This window comes from Mytilus galloprovincialis, chromosome 12 (assembly GCF_965363235.1).
Source record: "Mytilus galloprovincialis chromosome 12, xbMytGall1.hap1.1, whole genome shotgun sequence".
Lineage (NCBI taxonomy): Eukaryota > Metazoa > Mollusca > Bivalvia > Mytilida > Mytilidae > Mytilus > Mytilus galloprovincialis.
Window position 1 is genome coordinate 63,809,222 of NC_134849.1, and position 7,971 is coordinate 63,817,192.

At 33.5% G+C, this 7,971-nt stretch overlaps 1 pseudogene; it reads right to left on the reverse strand.

Moving 5' to 3' along the window:
• Window positions 1-1,003: 1,003 nt before the first annotated feature.
• LOC143053733 (uncharacterized) lies at window positions 1,004-3,789 on the reverse strand (annotated as a pseudogene).
• Between the last annotated feature and the right edge of the window lie 4,182 nt (window positions 3,790-7,971).

Sequence of the window (7,971 nt, forward strand, 5' to 3'; positions counted from 1 at the left end):
CTATTTGTAGTTAATGTTGTCTAGAAGAAAGAAGAAAGAACAGATAATTTTGCAGCAGTCACTGAACTCAATGTAGGATACCAATTTAAACACATTGTATGTTTATGAGGACACAAATGACAACATTGGTGTCTTCATAAACAGACAATAAGCTAACATTGTTGTCATCAATAACAGACAGAATGCTCACATAAGTGTCTTCATAAACATACACTGTGTTTAAATTGGTATCCTACATTGAGTTCAGTGACTGCTGCAAAATTATCAATTAACAATAAACATTAGTGTCATCAACACAGACATTAAGCTTACACTGTTGTAAAAAAAAACAGACAATAAGCTCACATTGTTGTCCCCATAAACAGACAATAAGCTCACATTTTTGTCAGCAAAAACAGACAGTAAGCTCACATTGTTGTCCCCATAAATAGACAATAAGCTCACATTGTTGTCAACAAAAACAGACAATAAGCTCACATTGTTGTCCCCATAAACAGACAATAAGCTCACATTTTTGTCAGCAAAAACAGACAGTAAGCTCACATTGTTGTCCCCATAAATAGACAATAAGCTCACATTGTTGTCAACAAAAAACAGACAATAAGCTCACATTGTTGTCCCCATAAACAGACAATAACCTTACATTGTTGTCCACAAAAACAGACAGTATGCTCACATTAGTGTCATCGAAAACAGACATTAAGCTTACATTATGTCAAACAGAAACAGAAAATAAGCCCACATTGTTGTCCTCAAAACAGACAATAAGCCCAAATTGTTGTCATAAAAACAAACAATAAGCCCACATTGTTGTCCTCATAAACTGACAATCAGCCCACATTGTTGTCCCTATTAACAGACAATAAGCTCACATTGTTGTCCTCATAAACTGACAATAAGCTAACATTGTTGTCCCAATAAACTCAAATTGTTGTCCCCATAAACAGACAATAAGCTCACATTGTTGTCAGCAAAAACAGACAGTATGCTCACATTCTTATCATCAACAACAGACAATAAGCTCACATTGTTGTCCCATAAACAGACAATAAGTTCACATTGTTGTCCCCATAAACAGACAATAATCTTACATTTTTGTCCACAAAAACAGAAAGTATGCTCACATTGTTGTCATCGAACATAGACATTAAGCTCACATTGGTGTCAACAAAAATAGACAATAAGCCCACATTGTTGTCCTCAAAACAGACAATAAGCTAACATTGTTGTCCCCATAAACAGACAATAAGCTCACATTGTTGTCAGCAAAAACAGACAGTATGCTCACATTGTTATCATCAAAAACAGACAATAAGCCCACATTGTTGTCCCATAAACAGACAATAATCTCACATTGTTGTCCCCATAAACAGACAATAATCTTACATTTTTGTCCACAAAAACAGAAAGTATGCTCACATTGTTGTCATCGAACATAGACATTAAGCTCACATTGGTGTCAACAAAAACAGACAATAAGCTCACATTGTTGTCCCCATAAACAGACAATAATCTAACATTGTTGTCCCCATAAACAGACAATAATCTTACATTTTTGTCCACAAAAACAGAAAGTATGCTCACATTGTTGTCATCGAACATAGACAATAAGCCCACATTGTTGTCCCCATAAACAGACAATAAGCCCACATTGATGTTCTCACAAACAAACAATAAGCTCCCATTGTTTTTCTCATAAACAGACACTAAGCTCCTATTGTGTTTCTCATAAACAGACAATAAGCTCCCATTGTTGTTCTCATAAACAGACAAAAAGCTCCCATTGTTGTTCTCATAAACAGACAATAAGCTTCCATTATTGTTCTCATAAACAGGCATTATCTTCCCATTGGTGTTCCCGTATACAGGCAATAAGTGAACATATTGTCTGTCTATGAGGACACAATTGAGAACGTATTTTCTGTTTACGGAGACAATTATGTTAAAACCTTGTCTGTTTATCAAGCAATCAATAAACAATTACAATCTTATCAATCTAATCAATCAATCAATCAATCAATCAATCAATCAATCAATCAATCAAAACAATGGATAGTTAGTGAACACCAAGTTTTAATGACACTACATAGATAAAACCAGATTACCAAATATCTGACAAAAATTACAAAAACTTGATCGAACATCTTTAAATGTCTGTTAGATTACGCAATTTGAAATTAATAGAGAGTTGAAATACTAATGTAAACCAGAAGGGAATTGATAAAGAACTATTATTGATATGATATAACTATGTATATTTTAATTAACTACACTGAATCAATCTTGTTTGCTTTAGTTGAGTAAGCTTGTTTTTTTAAGTCTGGATTTTCTTTTACACTGCGTTTGAAAGTACCTTTGTCTGATAAAAGACGCATGTCTTAACCAAGATTTTTTATACAGGTTATACCGTTGTTTTTTATCCGTTTGAATGGTTATACATATGCCATTTTTGGGGCCTTTATAGCTTGCTGTTCGGTGGGACCCAAGACTCCGTGTTGAAGACTGTACTTGACCTATAATGGTTTACTTTTATAAATTGTGACTTGGATGAGAGCGTTGTCTCATTGACCCTCCGACCACATCCTCCTATTATATCTATTTACCAGCCTGTCGGTTAGATAAGAGATGTAGAATTGAGTCTAATCTTGCTGTCAAATGGTACGACTGATTATAATGCAATCCATTTATGTTACTGTATAATCAGAAAATGAATTTGCAAAGGCATTTTAAAGATCAGAAATCTAAATCATGTCTGTACGCTATAGATCTCATTACGAAACATAGCAGTATACTTGTACTATTATATATGTAGTTCATAATTCGCTGACCAATGCTCTTATTAAACTTGATTTTGCCTTTTAATTGGTGGAGAGCAGTAGGACCGCGGCCAGTCATTTTGTGTAAGGGAATGATTATCCATTTATTGTTTAGAGGCCAGCTGAATTCCTGCTCCGAGTGCGGCAATTTTTTTCTAGCTAGGTTGAAGATCCACTGATGGCATTAGGCTGGTTTCTCTTTGGTCGGATTATTGTTCCTTTGACACATTGTCCGTTGCCATTCTTTATTGGTGCTACAATCGCCTAATGAAATTCCAATGGTATTTTGTTACGCGTCGAATATTAGACATTATATGAAACACTGATCGTTATTTTTTTGTCATAATTTTGGTGTTTAATCACCCAATAAGAAAGATGTCAATGGTATTTTATAACGCTTAGTACTTTACAACACTATTCATTCTCTTTTGTATTTTGGTGTTTAATCATCCGATGATATTTCAATGGTATTTTGTAGCGCGTCGTATATCAGACATTATTAACAACACTACGGTGCAGATAATCACATATATTTCCCCATTATATACAATAGAAGAAGGAATGTGTTAATCTATTACTTGACGAATTCAGAATGTCATCACATGTCAGGATTAATTGTTGATACCACCATGTTTTTTTTATTCCTATCGTTACCATCATATTTACTGTATAACATAGTAATCATAACACTGCATTGTTTTTTTTATGTCTACGTCACGTGGTTTTCGTACTTTTGTGAAAACGAGGCCCCATCTGAACAGAAAGCCGGTTCATTTGGAGATGACTTCTCTGTACGACAGTTCATTTGAAGATGGCTTCCCTGAACAGAAAGCTTATTTGGGGACGGACTCTTTGAACAGAAAGGTCATTTGGGGATTGCTTATCTTAACAGAAAGTTCACATGGAGATGTATTTTCTGAACATAAAGTTCCTTTAGAGATGGTTTCTCTGAACATAAAGTTCCTGTAGACATGGTTTCGTTGAACAGAAAGTTCATTTTGGGAAGGCTTCTTTACACAGAAAGTTCATTTAGAGATGGCATCTCGGAACAGAAAGTTCATTTGGCGATGTCTTCTATGGACAGAAAGGTCATTTGCAGATGACTTCTCAGAATAGAAAGTTTATTTGGGGATGCAGCTTCTCTAAACAGAAAGTCTATTTGGAGATGATTTCTCTGAACAGAAAGTTCATTTGGGGATGGCTTCTCTAAAGAAAAGTTCATTTGGAGATGGCTCTTTGGACAGTAGAAAAATCATTTGGAGTTGGTTTCTCTGAACAGAAAATTCATTTGGAGATTGCCCCTCTGGACAGAAAGTTCATTTGGCATGCATTTTATATATTTTATTAACTTTAAACACTTCCAACCTCTTAAATGTTGCACATGTTGTTACTTATTCATTTATTTCATTTATTATGACTGTAACGTGTTGCAATTCGAAATTGACACATTTGACCTAGATACGACGACCGTTAATGCTGGCTGTTCAAAACTCCTCCCTCTAAAAAAATCAAAAAGGGAAATTCATGGAAGAGCCTACACAAACGCTCTATACTTATACACATCGGACATATAAATTACCTTAATTGTCCTAATCAGAATCGAAATAATTGCTGCAAGCTATACTTTATTGTAGTTTTAGCGTGGGTAGGCGTTATATTCGTGTTATTTAAGCCCTCGCTATCGTTCGGGCAAAAAACAATCACGAATATAATGCCTACCCATGTTAAAACTACAACAAGTATAGCTTGCATCAATTATTTTCTCTGAGACGGAAAGTTAATTTGGATATGATTTCGTTGAAGTTCATTTGGAGATGGGTTTTTTTAACAGAAAGTTCATTTGTAAAAGGCTTCTCTGAACATATGGTCATTTTCGGATGGCTTCTTTAACCAATAGGCAAATAAAAGATATTGTTGGGTTAATGTCATTCCAACAGAAAATAACAACACATTGTATTTACTATGTTATACTATGCTATACTCTGTTATATATATACTAGTTGACAATCCCATACGGCCTTCAACGACTATGACTTTCGAACGTTGTTCTAAAACCCTCAGTCTAGACAAGTAATGAATTCTTGTAATAGAGGCAAGCAAATGCGTCTTGTATTTCTTATTTTGTCATCATTTATATTCACCAGGTTCAATTTTTGAGTGTTTTCTTTACAATCTGAATCCTGTGTCCACGCTTTACGCCTACAGGTATACCGTATAGCGAGTTATTTTAGCGAGTGTAAAATATGCGAATTTCATTGAATAAGGGAGCTACTGTGGCGTAATCAATTCCATCTAAGATTTGATGGTCAGTTCTTAATCAGTTTAATGATCTTTCATCTTGTTTAATGTGACACTTTATACGATACTTTAGTTGCACAGTTGAACTGCAATAGTTTATCCAGATAATCTAAGACCATTAATCAATGCCTTTGCTGACATAAATTAAGAATATGTTTATAGCTGAATCTTGTGAGAAACTTTATGTATTGGTCAGAGATATGAGAGTAGTAGCTTGAAGTACCAAGTTGTATGTACGAACGTTAATTGGAAATTATGATTAAGAATATTTATTATACATGTACTGTTATATAAAGATTATATATATATATGATTAAACATGTGAACATTAAATGGACTTCGTTATATAGACAGTACTAAGTGAGCTTACGGAGAAACTTTACTATAGCTAGTTCCCTATGTTAACGGGCAACATGGATTACAATCCCGGATACGTAGATCCGAAATAATGACATAGTTCTAAAACACACACAAGAAAGCCCCGTTATATCTGGTGGAGGTACCCGTGGTTAACTATATCAGTTACCGGAGTTATGATGTCTGCGAAATCTGGACGAATTAGCAAAGGCATGGCGTCTTTGGAAAGCATAAACATTTTTTGGATTTATTCAATTGAAACTAGCAGTGCTATTATGATCAAATTAGACGAGAGATAGAAATAGGATAACTTTGTATATGGCATAATGTAATTAAGTGACTTGCTGTAAATATTTGTGAAACTTTTGTGTCAGTCAATTTAATTTTTATGGAAACGCATTATCCTCGAACTTTGAAGAACATTAGAAGGACGCCTGTGAGAATTGTTGATGAATAGAAACCTGAGATGATTTTGAGATGTTAAAAAAAAAAAAACTAGCAGTAACTTGTATATCGAAACTTTTGTGTTGGTAACAATGTATATATGTACAATGTAAATAACAGAGTGGACTGGCGTATCCGTCGATCCGAAACCGGCAAAGAACCGTTATAAATGACAAGTTCTTGATGAAAGATTAGAAGAAGTGGTTCCGTAAGTTCAAACCGAAGAAGTCATGTGAACAATATTTTGATTTTTGTAAATAACCTTAAGTTTTCATAAATGTTTTTATCCATTCAGAATGTTTTATGCCTAGGTTTTTTTTTGTTTTTTTTTTTATTGTATATTTCTTTTTGCATTTTTGTTTGTATTACACATGTTTGATTAAGCTAGTTTTTAATCTCTTGTTATTACGAGAGTGGGCGTATTGGGTGTAGTTAAGTTAACCGAGAAGGGTTGCTTATACTAGTTGGAGGTTCATGGGAGTGTCCATGTGAAGATGATTTACAGTGTTGGTAGTTCTATGGTGATACGGTCACATAGAAGTGAAAATTGCAGCTAATGAGATGCTGATTTTCTGAATTGGATTGCCCAGAGATAATGATGAGTTGATTTTAATTGATGCTTTTAATTATTTTATCATTTTGTTTACGCTTGGATTAACGGTCAAAATTCGCGATTAGACCTTACCATAATGTATTTGAATAGATTAATAATTGTCAAACTTGTGTTATATATTTTTATGATTTTTGTTTAGTGCCTCTTTTGTAGTTATAAATATCAAGAGTTTGAAGTTGAAAGGATAATTGTTAATTTAGATTTTAAGATTAATCTTTTTGCAAGTTTTCCACAACTATTCACGACGTAAATTGATAAATTACATGGTATAGCAATTATCATTATTTTTTTTCCATTATTATTAGTTTAGATTTTTTTAAGTAGTTTTAGTTAAAGAAAATGTTTATTTTTTAATGTTCACATTGCCTCCCCTTATTTTTTACTTATATAATATTTTCGGTATGATTTTTTTTAATTCGAGTGAAAACGAATTTTGTTTAGCGGGGAGTGATGTGGCGTAATCAATTCCATCTAAGATTTGATGGTCAGTTCTTAATCAGTTTAATGATCTTTCATCTTGTTTAATGTGACACTTTATACGATACTTTAGTTGCACAGTTGAACTGCAATAGTTTATCCAGATAATCTAAGACCATTAATCAATGCCTTTGCTGACATAAATTAAGAATATGTTTATAGCTGAATCTTGTGAGAAACTTTATGTATTGGTCAGAGATATGAGAGTAGTAGCTTGAAGTACCAAGTTGTATGTACGAACGTTAATTGGAAATTATGATTAAGAATATTTATTATACATGTACTGTTATATAAAGATTATATATATATATGATTAAACATGTGAACATTAAATGGACTTCGTTATATAGACAGTACTAAGTGAGCTTACGGAGAAACTTTACTATAGCTAGTTCCCTATGTTAACGGGCAACATGGATTACAATCCCGGATACGTAGATCCGAAATAATGACATAGTTCTACAGAAACACGCACCAGAAAGCCCCGTTATACTACCATTTGATTTTTATGGGGGGGCTAGGATGAAATTTGAAAAAAATAGGCAGGACAGGAGTTCTGAGTAAAAAAAAAAGGCAGGATGAGACACTTTGCCAAAAAAATGCAGGATGACAATTTATGAAAAAAAGTCAGGACAAACTAATAAAAAAAAAGGCAGGACCGAAAAGAGTGAAAAATAAAAAGGCAGGAAAGAGATTACAACTAAAAAAAAATGCAGGACAAAATTTTTCATCCTAGCCCCCCCATAAAAATCAAATGGTAGCTCCCTAAGGTATACAACATAGTATTACGGTTACAATTTTATCGGATTCAAACTTTTATCAATACGCACTTTCGATTTGTCGATTTTGTTCTATCCGTGAAAATAAGAGAACATTTACACAATGCAAAAAAATAAATTTCTTAAAGGTTTATGAAAACACATCGTTCTACTTTTCGTTTTGTTAATCATTTCATCCGAAAATGAA